Raw genomic sequence first — 19189 nt, forward strand, 5'->3', positions numbered from 1 at the left:
AATGTGAACTTATTTCTATACAGACTAAGGTTTATCGTTTCTCTGTATAAAGTAAAGACCAATAAAGATGTAAAAGCGACGAGTATTCTATGACTATTAGTATAATGTTATCATATAAATTAGGAATGATAAGTGTCTATCACTACCAGTCTCATGTATCTCCGTTCATCAATAGATTGGGTTTGTTTCTTCACGAGGTGCCAATTCCAGCTTAATTTGTGTATTTGCCCTATTTTCCGAACATTCACATTCACTGATAATATAATCTGTTTGTTAGAAGCAAAGATGCCCATAATCGACTCAAACGGAGACTTTTAATCCATTTTCAAGAAATAAAGTGCCCTTTCTTTGAATCTTTAGGTTGATGGGCCAAGGAGGGGCCATATAATTGTAAAGAGAGCAAAACAGCACCAAGCATTAAAAAACTTAATGATAAGAAATTTGAAATTTTGCAAATCCGATTCATTTCTAGAAACGCCACTGAATATCTCACCTATGGGTATGATTGTAACCGGAAGTTAACAACCGTGCCAACAAGCAATGAATCATGCTTCAGATCTGAAAACGACGACTGTGTACAATCTGTGAATAGCTGACTTATTCGCTAATCTGTTTTTTTTAAATTGTTATTTCGGCTTGTGATGCAACACCACCTTTGGATATTTCAACCCAGTTCTCATTGTCATTGACACAGGTTTGAGTGGTTGAAATAGAAAATCGAAAACCTTCATTTTTCTTCTGATTAGACAAAACACTTAGACTATGGCATCCAATAAGGAAAACTTAGCAAAAGAAGTTGCACCTCGTGTATCTTACAAAACAAGTGAACAGCATTGAAGTTTGAGCTAAATGTCAACCAAAGAATGTTCAGAGAGATATATTCCAAAGCATTATATAACATGAAAGCAACAGAGTGGTTATATCAGTTTATACTGTCACTGAGCTTTGTGGCATCAACTTAATGTGAACACCTCAAATATACGACTTATACAGCTGCTTGTAGAAATGGACAAATAGGATATTAAAATTTGAAGATACATTTACGAAAAAAAATAAGGTCTCTTATTCTTCAATGAAAGAGTTTTAAAGAAAATATTAATCATTAATCATGTAAGTCAATTCTACTTAAACTGTCATGAGTTTTTGTATTTGGAGGTCTCTTCTCTTCACATCATAAATATAATTTCTTCTAAACAATGAAGTTCTTTTTCTATGTCAAATCTTCTGTTTTCTCGCCCATATTGTTATAAATCTTGACATTAGTCATCTGGTAAAGCCAAGGCTTAACTTTCTTGTGGGAAGATGACAGATGTACAAACTATGGTTATTATAAATGATCATTGTGTGGTCTTCTTGTCTGAATGGTCAATGTCATTTCTTAGGACAAACAAATAACTGCTAATGACTCTTTGTATGACAAAAGATACCTCATCCTATTCGGAGACCAATCTGGCCTCCCAGTTACTTAGGCGTGATATACGGATGTGTTTCCTTTCACACCGTGACGAAATCTCATCCGTATATCACGTTTGAGGAACTGGTAGAGGCAGAATTGTTACTTTTGGGATTCCCTAAAGGAAAATTAGCCGTCGTTGATCTTTTACAAGCTGAATTATTTTAAGCACTTGGTGAATACATCGCCTTTTCAGTCATAAATTTTTTTTATGGTCGAACGAAATGATGATTTGGAATAATTCGAAAGTTACATTTCTCATTAAAATAGCATGTAAAAATGTGAGAGAAAACATTACTTTATGACTGATCAACTGTTGATGTCCATCAATTCAATGATTTTCTGTATATCAAAACAGCAATTAATCATTCAACAGAAATATATTAGCATGTAGCCTATCCTTATGATTTGACAGGTTCTGCGTCAGGTGTCATTGAAATGCCCAAGGCTGAATGAATTAGTAGGCTTTTGCTCGGCAATCCAGGTTCGATGCCGGGATAGGTCGAAATAGTATTGTTCAACCCGTTTTCCCCCCGTCAGTGATCCAGATCTAAGGTACTGTCATGGAAAAAGTTACTAATTGTATGGACGGTAAAATACACCTAGACTCCTTGTACCAGAGGTTATGTAAGTAATAGATTTATTTCTGATTGCATTGACAAAATTTCCTCATTTATACTGCAATGCGGTACTGTCTTCGTTGGCCACGGACCATAAAATTTAATATTCTTTACTATATTATGCACCCACTTATTTTGTTCAGAAACATTTCGAGTCATTTTTCAGCATCGACATTAATGGGATGTTAATCAGTTCAGGGTAGACTTTCTGCATGTGACCAGCTACTCCCCCCTTCCCCCTTTGCAATTTCTATTCTGAGTCAATTTTGTGGTGGTGTGCAAAAGAGATAACAGTGTCAGTATCAATTAAGAATGTGCTGGTAAAACATAGCAGGGCCGTTGGTTCCAGCAATAAAACAGGAGGATCTGAAAGATCAAAAAGAAATTTGAACATCAGACTGATCAATGATATAAAATATGAAATTAAGACTTTATATCTCGTGTTTTTTTATGCCAGCCATCATTAAGTAATAAAATATCCGGCTTCTATTGCAGGTGTCGAAATTAATGATTTTTATAATGTCACATTTACATATAATTGAACGATTCGAATGATATCGTATTTAATTATCATTTTATAGTTCTGATCATTGATCAAACGAATGTTCATGAACAGGAAAATTGCCTTCATTATTTTCTGTAGATTTTTTTCTTCACACCAAGTGAAGTGAATGAAAAACGTTGATATGAACTTTTCAGCTTTTAATTGGAGTGGCAATGCGTTGTGCCAAGAAAATGCAATCAGTCATATGCGTACCCCTTTTTTATTTAAAGCGAAACTGTGAAGGGACACACTCGGTTGCGCAAAGAGATGAAATCAGTTGAAGCTTTACAAGCTCGGTATCATTATCTAGTCCTCAGATCTTATATTTTGTTGAGAAAGCTGTACTACGATATCCTTCCAGGGTCCTTCTATTTGGTCACATATAGGACCAGAGTGTTCACGATGCTTTAGGTGTTAACATATATTCAGTAACCTTATACCATGCTAATATATTGTATATTATTATTATTCCAAAATGTCAGACTCAATAGAATAAATATTGCTTCTCATAAACTGTTCTTTACTCGGGCTATTCATTTTAATGACCGAGTTATGGTCTAAAGTACACTATCATCAAAGTGATACCAAATTGCTGATTTTGATAACATTTACGCCCAAACGATCATTATGCACATTTGTTCTGGCAATCTAAAGATTTTATTGGTCCTGAGGCAGATTATTACTTCCAATATCTTGCAATACCGAATTCTGGCATTATGATTTCTATCAATTACTATAGCAACAAAATCGACACATAAAAGAGGAAAATAACGGCGCCAAAGATGGAGGATATCAGGGATATCAATATTCCTAAAGCTTTACTATCTGACGTCTTGAAGAAGTAGTGAGTATTTATGGTGTGTTTATATCTAGGTATGAATGGTGTAACGGGACTTGATGGTAAATAATTCTCCTGCCATATTCTTTTATGATGATGAATATTTCTTTAAGTTCATTTCACGGTGGGTTTTTATGGTATATATTTATTATTCGACTTAAAAGTACTATTTATAAGTTAATATTTTACATGAGTAGGGAAACACACAACTTCTTCTATTATCATCGACAACTGTATCCTAAGATTGTAGAACTTAAATTTTCTTTATTTTCATATCAAGTTTGAAATGCATGTGACATACTTTCAGAATAACAATGGATAATCTGAGACGTTTTTGCCTTTTTATTTGTAACGGAAGTATTTTAGATTCTTTTGGCATCAATCCTATTCAAAGCCAAATAGCACTCGTAAGTCCACCATTGTTTTTTTTTTTTTTTTTTTTTTTGAAATTTCAGAAACCCCGTGCAAATGGCGAAAAAGAAGGTCTATGCGTCTCCGACACAATACCAAAACTAGTCAAAGTCTTTTAAACGCTTTAAATATATATCTTCACCACCCGACATGCTATACGGATGTTTTAGAAAACGGTTATCAAGGTCTATCTCTACGTTTTATTGTTTTCATTTTTTGTAGAGAAAGAACTCTAGTGATAATTATGGTTTACAACAAATACAATACACATAAATAAACTGTATGATTCCCTTTCATTACCAGTTTGTTTTCTTTCTTTTCTGTGGTAAATGGCCAATACCAGATGACTTTTCCAAATGTTCCATGGTTCGTTACCAAGTAAAGCCATTGAAAACCATCACGGGAGGGAACACGGTGCTATAACGGTATTAAATGATATTCCAGTTTAACAGAATTCTTGTCTAAATAGGATGGAAATTAGCAGAGTTTGATGCCAAATTACAACATAAATTACTGTCACTATTGTTAATGTATTCTAAACTAACGATTACCCACCATCGGCTGTATAATCCTGTGAAATATAATTAACGATAACTACAGATTTAACTCAATTTGTTCTTATTTTTATTTCTGTAAAATTTTGGGCATTTGAGAGATTTACTAAAACTTGGCCATCTTGAAGGCTTTCTAAGTGGTACCTAATTCTGAATGAAACTGTTACAAATGCCCAACCAATTGGTGTTTCGACACTTGTTATCTGGAATTGAAGGAACATATCGGACGTGAAAGCATAGTGGTCCAAACAGAAGCTACTAGTTTTTCCTTTTCATATACAAAGACTAGAAAATCTCTTCAATAACTCTAAGAGTATTGTTAATATTTACTAAAATTAATATTCTTGCTTTCTTTCTTACCACAAAAGGTATGGGGAGTGTATACCAAGCTCCGACTTCTGAACATTAACAAATTTTACAGGCCATATCTTCATCCTTACAATCGAAATTAGAGAAAACAGGCATGTCGGTTTAAGTTTTTTAATAAAATGTTGAAATGTAAGAATATTAGTATGAAAAATAAGATGTATTATAATGTAACTAATAAAGGGCAGGTGAGAAGGTTTATGTTTATAGTTGTAGAAGGTGTAAATCTTTCTATCATCATTTCACCTATTCTAATTACTTCTATTTGTATACACTAGAGTACGCTACATTATACCCATTATTCTAATATTCAACTCGACTACTTTTTCTCAGACCAGTCAAAGTAATAAAATAGTTTCTCTCTTGTTTGCTTTTCATACATTCTTTAGAAGGCAGAAAATTTTATGAGCGCGGCTGGTTTTAACGACCTTGCTTAAAACATTCCTAGCACCTTCTTGCCCATTTCCTATTCTATAAAGGCACACAACTGAAGCGTAATGTATAAATCTTGTTCGCATCGATGATTTTATTACCTCGTTCAGAATTGGAGAGAGAAAAAGACTAATATAGTTGATTTCTCATTGCTACAAAATCTAACTCTATAATATCAAGTCTTATCTCTCTATTTCCTCTATCTGTCTTGCATGAGGTTTTTACCATTTTGGCTGTTGGTAAAACGGATACCCAAATATTTTCGACAAAAAATTCACGAAATAAGGGAGTTCATAAGCAACACTGTAAAAAATAGAATTTGGCGCTTTTTCTACATTTCGCCAAAATCTTGTTTTGGGTTTTATTTTTCGGTTCGAATCGTTAGTACATGGTTTATTTATTTTATTCCGAGATGTTCAATACTGAGTCAGAGAGACATTTTACTGGAATTTCAATTCAGACCTGTCAGTGGCAGTTAAAGGCGAAGATCGCTGAAATGCAAAAAAAATTTAACTTGTAAATGAAAGGTCTAAAGCATTCCTTGTTGTGTGCTATCTTGACCCATTTGATAACAAATTTTGAACTGGATTCTAGATAAATTCATTTGATGCCTATTGTCTTTTCACAAGCATTTTACCACTTTCAAGTCTTTGAAGGACTTATTATGTTAAGTTGAAATTTTCTTATAGAGAAATCGTGTAAAGATATGATCTATAATCTCTTCTAGTTGTTAATGTAAACATTGGTCTAATGTCCAGCTTAATGTTCCCTCATTAGATCCGATTCGTTGCCTTGTTCACGTAGATAAAAGTAAGCCCCTCTAGTATTGTTATCAAATCTAATTTATAGCCATCTTTACATTGCCTATTATTTCTACAGATGCTCAATATTTTGGTTGAGGTCATCTGGGGTCAAAAATATGAATTATTTGAACTTCTCATGAGATCTATGAATATAAACAGTGGATTATATTTCATTCATTCATCAATCTATTGTATCTAAGTATGATCAGTAAATAGATGGTCCCAGTTTTATCACGAACCCAGATTTAACAATGGTTGCCCATCTGAAAGGCAAAGGCCGAGTTTGTGTGTATGAACGGTGGGCCGGATTATCACACATATGTTTTATTTAATACAATACTTTTAATACAATACTTTTGTTTAGTTGCCAATTACAATTCTAAAAATTGATGTGGGAGTCTGAAAACAAGCTAGTCTAATATTTCGGATGTATCAAAAATTCACATTTGATTATGTACAGTGAATTTACATGAAGTATCTATCCATAAAATTGTCTTAGTTATCTATAGTGAATTTGAAATTTATATTCATTTAATGAAAAATAATTAACCCTGTAATGTACTGATATCTATATACAATGTTGTCTATTCATAACGTAATATTGGTCACCTAAAAGCACATGATCATTCAGTACAAGGTCACAAGGTCACCTTAGTTTGTCAACACTCGAAGCCTTCAAACCTCTGTTTTGTTTATTCAGCAACTTCTCATATAAAAGTAAGTAAAATTTATTACAAATAGCAATTTTCAATTCATAAGAAGTCAGAGTCAATAAATACCATTTCATTTTCCATGGGTCAATACACAATTAGTCAATATTTGAATGTTTAACATAACGTTGCATATTGGCAACATTGGACTTAAGTTGAACATAGTCCACAATGAATCCAACATTGTATAACGACACAAATTCAAAGCTCGATTGATCTTGATTCAAAATAAAGTAATAGAAGTTAATTATTGAATGTTAAAATTCAAAATTGCCTTATAATACCATAACCACCCACACCCCTCCCCTTTTTATTTTGCACATGAACCTAATTTTTACACATAATTCTATACGATTACATATTTCATTGTATATAAATCCTGAACAGATATTATTGGGGGTTAAAGATTTGTTGGAAGTTCTTGACGCCAATAATAGCGATTAAGAAGAATCAGACTCTGATGACGGAGATGATCTCATAGTTGAAAACGACCTTCAACCTAAAGATGCAATAGATATTGATGACGATTCCAGTGATGAGGATGCAGCTACTGGTGGTGAAAACCTTGCCACCCAATCAAAAATTAACTTTACATGGCGGAGAAGTGCCTTTGAACCAACAGACGCTCTACTTCTAATTAATTGCGTCAGCAGCCAATTACTTGATGTAATCAAATGTTATCATTTTCATCGAATTTTATCGTATTTCTAAATTTTATGTTAATATTTTCTATATGTTGAACTTATCAATATTAAAACATTATTATTTAATTACAAAGCATCACTGAGTTTTTGTTTTTACCATTGGTTGCAATTTTATGGAGATAGCTGATTTTGTCATTTTCGTTTGTGGGTTTTCTCTTTCTGGTATAACTGTCAGTATTTTTTTTTCCATGAGGCAAGTTGGTCAGGGCCAAGTTTCAGTTCCAACATATCCAGGTGTGATAAAGTCAACATCTACCGATGACAATCAAAATGCGCCTTTATATTATTAAATTAAAGCGTATTAGGTTAACGACAAAGCATTCTATAATTTTGCAACACTTTTGACCCGATGTTGCATATTTGCAACGTTATAGAGATTAGTTATTTTGGTCCAAAATCAGAATTTTTTGTTCATTGTAGTTCCAAATCTAAAATTTCACTAACAAAGTCGAGTGACGTCAACTTGAGGAACACAATTTCAGATATGGTGGACGGCAGAAAATCACCACCTACGAAGTATTACTACAGTGTTCATGAAAACGAAAACGCTTAATGGTGAATTTGAATTGTGTTATGGACACCGAATGAACATAGCAATACATAGCATACATAAAATGACCGTGGTATGTCTAATCCCATGAGATAATTTTTTTAAAAAGACGATAGCTTTATGTACCACTAGCTTTGTGATAATTGCCAATAAATTGTCTGCCTTTTTACCGTCTTGTCTTTGAATTGTTCTTTGAACGCAATGCATAAAACATTCAATTAAGATGATTAAAAGCACATATAATTAGACTATTTAATCATCGTCTAGCATAAAAGAGAATCTGGTTGTTTTTGTTCCGCGCTAGTCCAGACTATGTTCAGATGAAGAAATTGGTAAACAGTTTACTTAACATATTGGTTTTACAATTTTCAATATCTGCAATATACAGTATCCACATTCTAAAGTGTGGCACAGACAAACTGAAAATCCTTTGCAAGAACTAGCGGAAATGGCGAGGGAATACCAATACCAAACTCCCAGGGAAAGAAAAAAGCTCAGGCAGATTTCACGAAGTGAAGACCTCGGATTATAGGGCTCTTTTTTTATGAAAATCAGTTTTAAACAATGTAACGTCCTGCTTAGACTTGATCCACTGACGCTTTATAACAAGATTCAGTATTTAAACCTTTGAGTATACTGGTAACGATGTCTTGATACTTGTCAGTGCTTCTCTCTAAGTTTTTTTTAAAAATATTTTTTGAATATTTACTTATTTAAACAAATTTAACCAATTCTTGGTCTCTCTTAAACTTTCTTTTAACTTTAAAGTTCAAGATGTGTTTCACGTGCAGAATGTAATGGTGGTCTATGTCTACCAGTTTGGGTAACTCCGAGAACATCTCAATAATGTCAATGTCTGTTCTATTTAAGGCTATTTTATGTTGAACACAAAGAAGTAATGTAGTTGATACACAAACCTCTCTCTTAAACCTTCAATCTCACGGACATTCTTTTCAGGCCATGTTGACTGCTGTTTGAAACCTTCATGACCTCTTGTAACCTCTCGCATAGAACTGTATTTACTCTCGAGATTATCCGTTAATCCCGAGAGAGAAAATATCACCTGAATCTACAGATATCACGTGATTTATGCTGGCATAGAGAACAATGACCATGAAAAAAAATCATATGATATTCAATAGAAATTTCTTAGAAACACACAAGGAACACTGAAGGAAAACCTAATGGGCATGTCAACTTATTGCTAATACACTATTTATATTTTGTTACTTAAAATGATAGATCTGATTTTATGGGTTTCGCCAAATTTCTCTTACGATTTGGTGCGGTGTACAACGCAAAAAGACATTTGACAAGCAGTTTAGTTGGACTCTGACACATTGAAGTAGGATAGAATTTGAGTTTTTGTGGTTAACTGTCGGTCACTTTATTTCTTAAACTCTACATTCCACAGATAAAGAAAAAATAAAGGGATTGTAATCATTAAAGACTTACATTCAATTCGTTCCGATCACTCAATGCTTACCTAATGGTATACTTATCAAATACTCGGGCAAACGTTAGTGGTAGATTTGTTTTATGTAGATAGAATACTTCACATTTACATTGGGTTTATACTTTCTATTCCTTGTCGTTTACATAAAAAACCTGTTTTGCTGCTTGAAGAATTTTCATCCGATGTGTATTGTTTCGCCAATATCTCTAAAATCTGGAATCCCCCGATCAATGATAAAAATAAAGATGAAAGAAAAACCAACAATGCACACCTGAGGTATTTTGATCGAACATGAAATCAATACGTTTATATGCACCCAATGGCCTCGTTGCAAAAAAAAAAGTTTTTTTTTTAAATTCGTAGGTATGGATTTGACGTTAAAATCTTTCTAGATAAAATTTAAGATACTTTTCGCGGAAATTCATGATACACTAAATGCTCTTTTGCTGTATTGAATCAATTCGCGGAATCCGAATTTCAATACAGGCAAGTAAGATTTAATGCGGAAATGTTGAACATTTCATGTGGTCGCCATTCTGAGTTTGGAACCGTCAATATTTATAGATGTAACTAATCACATGGATGTGACCTGTCGATCCTTCTGCTTCAAATGTCTTATAACACTACAAATATATGAAAAATATAATATATATGGCTAATATCAGCAATAATACAAATATATTTTGCTGTCTGGTGAATAGGGCTAACGTGACATCATAAATTCTCACTGACGACATTCTATATTGGCTCGGATAACTAAGTATCATTAAGTCTTGATCAAATTGTCTCTTTTTAACACCCTTCTTCCTTTAACATCACACAAAAACTTCTTTAATGTCTTTACATTCTTCAAAGAAATACATTGAGCAATAAAATGGAAATCGGCCATAACAGCTTTCGTTCAGGGAGAAAAAATTAAAACTGGATTCATAAATTAGGTTGCCGTGTCTAAATTACAAAGAATAATAGCTAGTTTCACTGGTCTCGTTGGATTGAAAAAAACGACGTTATGGGTATTTGTAGCTATAAAACTGTAGTATCAAACGATCGCAAGCGTTGGCAATTTGTCTGTTTTACTCAAACTTAGTTCCAATCGTGAGATAATAGAGAAAGTCAATCCACCACTTCAAAGGCATTAATCTGTATGAAAGAAGAAATTTAAACAATATTCCAGCCAGCCTTACAAAGCAACTACAATTATTACACAGTGATCAATAGCTTTGATTCCATTATGTAACTTTGATCAATTTTTCTGCCAGTTTCATGTTTGATTTTTTATTCTTTCAATTAAACAGCTAGTTTAGAAAGGCAATATGGTGTTAGCAACAGCCCATGGCTTTCTCTTTGATGTTTAATCCAACAGCAATGATATCAAACAATACATCATCCTTTATATCAGTATTTATGATCTGTCTAAAGGGCACATGACACGAGTTGTCAGGCCCTGATTTTACAAAATAACCTTCATAACTTCACAAATTATATTTATGGGACTAAATCATTCAGTTTTGTAACTAAGAAGTAAATCATTTTATCTACTCCTGCATATCTATAGTTATTGAACCGTGGAGAACTCTTACCAAAGGTGGATACTCGTTTGCAGGATATGATGGTAAGAGTACAAGTACTTGCAAGTACTGGAATAAAGATAATGATAAATGAGAATAAGTTGTACAACATAACTGTGTAGTGGTATACAACTAGTATTTATGAGACGAGATTATGAATGAGACGAGGTACAACAGAATTGTTGGTTGTGGAATAAAGGTAGTATAAATGAGTGAAAATTATGATGTATACTGTTAGTATTAATGAGATTAGGTTATGTTGTACAACAAAAATGTTAGTATAAATGAGACGAGGTTATGTTGTACAACAGAACTGTTAGTATTAATGAGACGAGGTTATGATAAGATCAAGATGACACAATCTGTTTGTATTTGTTAGATTGTCAACCCAATATCCTTCTTTTTACCTGCAGTAAATCTTGATTATTTCAGTGTCTCGTTGTTTTATTGTGTTGTTTTTAGCCATTTACTTTCACGTCAATAAACTAAATTTAAAGAAAAACTCAAAATCTTGGCTCGGTTTTACAGTTTAAACTTGTGAGCAATTCTAAAAGCAGAGCCCAGACGAGATAGTTACATCCACAAGTAAGCTTTTTCAAATAGTGAAAACCTTTCTTGAATGAGAGGTTAAACAATAGAAAATGTTTACTTGCCTTATTGGAACGTGCTCTGATATCAACAAGTTGGGTATTCAAGTGAATGTTAGTTTGGGCGAATGTTATCTAACTTAGAATTGTAAAATATTTGAAGGTCGTCTTAGGTGCATGTATTTAACAATAATACAAAATGTTTTTCAGAAATTTAACATGTAGTATTTTTTTCTATTGTGACATCTCTTGTCTACTTGAGGAAATGCAATATGCTTTGCATCGTCTAAACTAACTACACCCTTCCTCCTTTCAGCGAAGGTTAACGTGATATTGAATATTTTCTATAAAATATAATTTCTTATTCCAAAAGAAGTTACTTTAAGAAGTTCCAGTGTTTCAGTGTTAAGTGTTCGGCCCTTTAATAATAAAATCTATGAATACCTAAGCAATTTCAACGCTGTAGTTTTTGTCAGGAGTATTCACCTTTCTGGCACGCCTAATGGCAATCTGTAACAGGTTTGGTAACTTGCACCTACTTCGGAGGTGGCTTAAAACCTGGCTTGGAAAGTTAAGCCATCTTAGTTTTGCCGTCTGAACCCTACTGGTTGGTTGGTAGATGACAAGTTAACGTTCGCTTCCGGCGGATGCTGATTTTGCAAACTAGGTAGCTGTTGGTAGTCGTAGTAGTTGGTGGCTGGATTGGTTCTAATTGGATGATTCTGTGTTGTTGGTTTGGTTGTCGATACTTCGTGAGATCTGGCTGGGTCGAATAACATGGCGGTGAAAATCGGCCCTAGTTGTCTTCAAGATCGAATTCCCGCCATTATTAGCTATGTCGTAATGCGCATGCGTAATGCTATTATGACATCTGAACTTCCGAGGTAAATAGCGAAGCTGGTTTAACTTTTATGTCCGTCTGAACTCGCACCAAAAAAACAGTAAACTAGACTCGAAGAACGGTTGGTAGTTAAGCTGCTTTAACTTTTGTCGTCTGAACACACTAACATATCGTTGGTTTAATTTATTTGAGAGCAACGATTGCTTATTGTTAAAAATAGTTCGATTTTCAAAAATATTCTCATTATAATGTTTATTATAAGACTTATATATAGATATTTCAATATATACCAAAGAATCTTTACCTTCAATTACTTGTAATAGAGGATCTTGAAGTTCAACCAACATTCATACTTAAGAAATTGTGTTTACCGTAAAATATTAACTTTCATTTGAACATGGATGCGGTATAGATGAAGATGAAGCCCCCGTGTAAATCATGAATAGAAAGAGTCACATAAAATATAATTAATGTATAGGCAACTGACATATTACAGAAGAATAGAAAAGAACCAATTGTACAGAAAATTTGATTCATTTAGCCACTATTCAATAATTTGCACATTAGCTTCATACACAACTTGATCGACAAACGAAAACCAGACGCAGTTTCTAGTTAAACGAATTAGGAATAAATTTCTCTTTGATGTTGCAGGAACATCAAACGAATCTTTTTTATGGTTCCATATCGATCAGTATAATTTCTCTGTTTATGAGTTAATGATTATAATGAGGGATACTTTGTATATAAACATGTAGACATTTCATCATTTTTTCTTCACTTTCATAAAAAAAAAATACTTAATGACAAAGAGAATATAAGATAGGAATATTTATTAAGAGTCTTATCAAACATGTAATTATAATTTCTTTTCGATCAGTCTCTTTCATCTTTCTTAAATCATTACTTATCAATTCAACACTAACAAATGAATATAATAGATAAGAGTACTTTTAAAGATTCTCTTTGATTGCAGTAACAATAGTTCGCAAAGTGCATTCGTTTGAATATTGCAGTTAAGAGATAAAGTAGTTTCTGTAGTTTGTAAGCAATGGAGTAGGTCCTTGCTCCATATTATTTTGCACTACTATAACCTCTTACTGCTCTACACTTTCTATGTAGATTTAATATAAATTATCACACTAGATTTATGTGTATTAAGGACTCCTAGGTAGATCTTGTGGATGCATCTGGGTGTAACTTGGTAGTCTAGGTTGGTAACCAAAGCAGTAGAGCAAATTCCCTTTTCTAGCAAACATTTATCTACAGTCTCCGATAAGAAAGATTTGAAATTCTCATTACTCTTGATCGGAAACGCCAGGACCAGGACCGACCGTAAAACTGAGAAAACGAAAACTGTGGAGATGAGATAACATGGTTAACATATAACTCACGCATTGATTTACCATTTCAAACTGTTTCAAGTTGCCCAAACTCACCATCAAACGTTTTTTGTAAACTTGAAAACAGGTCAATACCGAATGAGGTAAAAGATAAAAGTTTATTTTGTGGCTAGTCTAAATTGTTTACTCCTTACTCTCTCTTTAACAAATATTAACAAAATAGCAACTTGTAACGTAACCAGTTCATTGATGACAACAATTTCTTCTCTCGCCCTACATCACTAGTGTTTGAGAAGAGAAACGATTGTACAGCTCCGACAAAGGGATTAGGACTAAAGTTTGTGGAGATTTACGAGGTTCCTTACACAAAGCCTTCTAAACATTGTTTCACTAGAATATGAACTAACAATAGAGATAATCGTGGCATTGTTGTCGTCCTTGCACTATCTTTACTTTCAACCAAGGATGGCTGCACTTTCACGTATGTTTTGTAGAATTCGAAGCACGAACTTAAGAACGGATGGAATAATCACAATAGCAGACAAATTGACCAAATAAAAGTAGTGAGGGAAGATTAGAATAAGTCATATCAGAGTGGATTGTAGTACTTCCGCCCCATTTCCCTCTGACTATAATGACTGTTTTCACACTATTGTAATGAGACAATAATTAGGAAAAATGATTGATTGATAACTGTCGATCGAAATGTAATTACTAAAAAGAAATATTAGATGTTATTAGATCGCCTTGAAAATGTGTGCATACAACAAACAGATGCTTAAAGCAGCATTGCAATATTTGATTGCTGCCATATTCCCGAGATATTTGAAATCATTTGTTTGCCTACTGAATATTTTCTATCAATGCAAAGGCGTTGTACATATCACATGTTGGTGGCATTGGAAGTGTTTTTTTTTCACAGCACAACTTGGTCTTATGTCAGTCATGCCAAGTTTAAAACCCCGAACTGATCACAGTTACTGAGCTTTGATCATATAGCTGACCAAATAGAGTTTTATTTATTGATAATATTTCATAATTTTAAGGGAGTGACTTAATTGTGTTTTCTCTCTAGAATTTTTGTACAGGTTGAAAAGAACCCTCTGTCAGGAATGCAGGTTGTAGAAGTGTTTAGATAGAATATATGGAATAAATAGATATTTCTTATCCCTCTAACACACGAAGAGTAACTGCCTTTTACGATGCAAAATTTCCAATAAATTTTCCCAATTCTAACAGAAAGTCGGCACGTAAATGCCCATCCATTTATATCAAACAAACTGGGCCATGATACAAAGTTGAAAGGAAGTATTAATACTATGTCCTATATTCTAGATATCAAGAGACTGTTAGAAAGTCTTGTGATTGTTTATAGATTACTAGATTGGTGAGATCAACAGAACAAAACATTGATAAAAGAACTAGTTAATCTTTTCACACAAACATAGTAAATAAAACTCTTCTATCAAACATTCAAACGTCTTCAAACAGTTTTCCACGTCCATTACATAGACACTAGGATTTACATTGTTTCTGTAAGACCAGATGAAAGAGAAATGTTCAGATTGACTGAATGATTTATTGGTCAGCAATGTTTTGAACAGCATATGTGATATGGATTGTCTTTCCCAGATTATCTATAAATTTACAATGCGGTTGGACATTCATATGTGATATGGATAATTTGGGTTCCTAAGATTCTGATTTCGAATTGGTCCTGATCAAGACATTATGCTCATTGTCTTTCCCACATGATTCATATATGTGACAATAATTGAGACAAACTGTATGAAAATAATCATAAAACACATAATATGAAGCTTGGTTGATAATATGCATAGTGCGGAAAAACTAGAGTAGACACTTATAATAACGATTCTACGATTATTTTGAGTTTCCAGTCGGTATAATGTCAGCATATTGAAATGTGTTCGACCTGGGGTGCATAATTTTATTCAACACAAAACTATATATGAATACGAGGTTTCAATACTTTAAATATTAGAGGAAAGTCGGACGTCTTTTGACATCTTTCATCGATCCACCGAGCAACAAGAAGATTTCGCAGTTTATATTCAGCGAATGTGTGGTTTGTATTCATACGGCAACATTCGGCAGTTTCCATGGAGCTGAAGCTGGAAAAAGAATGGCTGCCAATAATGATCTTTGTATGTTGCAGAACGCTTGTGGATCTTTCAAGGTAGACCGTTTAGGTTTTATATATTCAAACAATTAAACAACCTTGGCGTTGGAAATGAAGTAAACTGACTGAGAACGCCACCTGTAATATAAGTTGTTGTCAATTGAAATGAACTATTAAGTGTTATAGTATACCTTTAATTATTAGATATGTACTGTTAAATACAGACGTAAAGTAATATATCTATGATGTATGAAATAGTTCAAGATAATGAAACTACACATCTACTTCTGACAAACTCGCTCAATTTCCCTTCTACATGACGATTTATTACAAATGCAGAAGTTATTTTCAATTCCACGCTTTACCAATCAGCCAGAAAATACTTGTAGCTTATTAGTTCTGGTGAACGACAAACCGTTGTTTGGGGCAATTATTGACGTGGCCCTAGACGATTCCTCGGTATTTAAAAGCTCAGCCAGGTGGAAAACAAATCCTCATACTGTAAAATCTTTCAGTAGAAAACACAATACTTTACAAATGCATCATCCCTATAAAGTCCAAATGACGTTAATGAAATAAACTCTGTTCTGACACAATATTAAAGTAGCAGTATATTTATTAGTATGGTATATTATGAAATTTTATATCGTAGTCGTAATAAAAAAAAAATAGAAATAGAGCTATTGCGAAAATATTTCAAAATATTTTTGAACAATTTATAACCAAAGGCAGTTCATGAAATAAGGATCACTTTCTCGAAAGTTGGACATTAATCGGAAAACAAAAAAATTGAATTCACGATACAAAAACTCACTCACTGATGAACACTGGGAAAAATGATTTTCACAAATTCCGGTTTTCATCACGCACGGCCCTTCATAAATTTTTAAAGAAGGTTGTGCAACAGCATATTGTATTTGAGTCGATATGGAGTCTGTTCCACTATGGTTTTTGATAACAGATGATGGTCATGGCAGTTTATTATTTAGTAAGATGATATCAAAATATCACCTGTATCTTAAGAGATATTCTTCTCTTATTTACAACCAGTACATTGGTCAATTAGAAACAATTAATTCCTTAGTGAATTCTGGATATTTCTTGCACAGAACTCAAAAATTAATTGGCCGCCTGGGATGATAACCATTGCCGAAATACATTACCAATTAGATATACTAATGGACTGGTTGCATTCGTCATAAAATATATCAGAGCTGGTTGAACATGAACCAAAGCCTAAAATCTATTGGAACTGTCTACTCATCTTCACAATGTCAAGCTTTTACGAACTTAGTAGTTCTAATTTGACTGCAAAAGTCACTTTTTGTATCATGTTTTCTGATGGGCTGTATTCGATCGTTGTATTCCATACCATTGATTATTACCGTCAAAGTATAAGTACGAATATCGTAATAGCTTGACATTGTGAAGATGTTGTCTATTAGGCATCGACTTTTACCGTAGACATTACACGAAATGTAATCAGCATTGAACAATGCTCTCAAATGTTATTCTAATTTGATTTCTCAAATTTAGCATGGTCTTTGTCTATAGAAAATTCTTACTTTTATTATCAATCGACAGACGCATTGTAACAATAATTAAATTAAACACATTCCAAACAGTTCACTTTATAACATGACAATAGTCATTTGGAACCACAAACAATAAAAATTGATCTTGACTTATCATGACATTAATGAAATGAAGTTTTCGCCCTACTTTTCTGCACCTGATTTTCGAGTGAAGGCGGGCATTATTATATATTGTACAATGAGGGATGATTTGTCAGAACAGTGGAATTGGCGCACTCGGGGGTCTGTAATGCACACAGGGTACAGCATACGGATCCACGTTATATTTAAGTATTAATAGTAATATACGGATTTCAAAATGACATAAAAGATATTTCTTCCATCTGATTCAAATAATGTTTTGCACGACAAGTATAATTTTATTAGCAAAGTTGACCTGATGTGTATCGAAATGTATTCGAGATGTTTGACCAGTCGTACCTTAGTCTCAGATTAGTTAAGCTAATCAGTAAATCAATGTCTGTCCGGAATTATCGGCGCTTGAAAGTTAAAAAGACGACTCGTCTTTTTTTGAGATAATGTCATGTATAGAAAAGACTCTCCTCATATATTCAAGAAATAATACACCCGAAACAACAAATCTGTCCCTTTTTATGTTTCGCGAATTTTCGATTGAATCTTTTCTCTACAGGTTATTTGAATGAACGTTCAGGATAATTTAGATAAAAGTGGGGATACACTAAATGCATAAACCAAGTTACTAATTCATCTATATACACCTTGTTCGTAGGAATGTAAGTATTGCAAAATTCTGAACTTTCCCACGAACATCAGTGGAAAATCAAGTTGATTAAAAACATAGAGTTAATGGGTACAACAAATTAAAATTAAAAAATCGAAGCTTGACAAAGTGAATTTAAATCATGTGTAAAAAAAACAGTCTTTAATTTTATCATGTGAACGGTATTGTGTGGAGTCAATTTCATACTGTTTAACAGTTTTGCAACACTACATTACAACAAAACAATGTACAGTATAGGCTACGAAAGAGAAGCTTAACAGTACCACTTTTTTCAAGACTTTTTATAAGCTTTACTGTTGACTGAAACACCCTTTTTTAAATTAAAGTCTGCTATCTTCCATTTGTAAAAAAAAGGAATTTTAGTCTTTAAAGTGTTTTACCAATTGGTTCCATTTCAAATTAGTTGCTACTGCAATAACCGTGTCCTAAAATATTCCATCATTCTGGTTCTTCTGCAACTTGGTGGTTGCTGGGACATTAATGGTCCCACAATATCCCATCAATTTGTTTGTACTACAATACGATCACAGAAAAACTTTAGTGTCCCAAAATATTAGGCTGTATTAATTAATACTGCAATTATGTCCGAAATATGTCATCATTTTGATCCTACTACAATAATATCAGTGAGTATCCTGTCATTTTCAATATTCTAATGCAAATTCATCAAACAAAATTATTCTTTCTACTGTCTGATATTTGATAATAATTAATAATATTAGATTTTACTGCGAATATATGTAGATACAAAATATACACTAGCTTCAATTCCACTGCAATCAATCACAAAAACATATATATGTTACAGCTGCTTTGCAACTGCAATACTGCATATAAATCCAAAAGATTTCATACGCTAGTTTTCACTGCTAAAACCGCCCAGAAACCAGCCTGCCAATATTTAGTAGTAAATCAAGCAATTTATTTTC

The sequence above is a fragment of the Lottia gigantea genome (assembly GCF_000327385.1).
Source record: "Lottia gigantea unplaced genomic scaffold LOTGIsca_5, whole genome shotgun sequence".
Lineage (NCBI taxonomy): Eukaryota > Metazoa > Mollusca > Gastropoda > Lottiidae > Lottia > Lottia gigantea.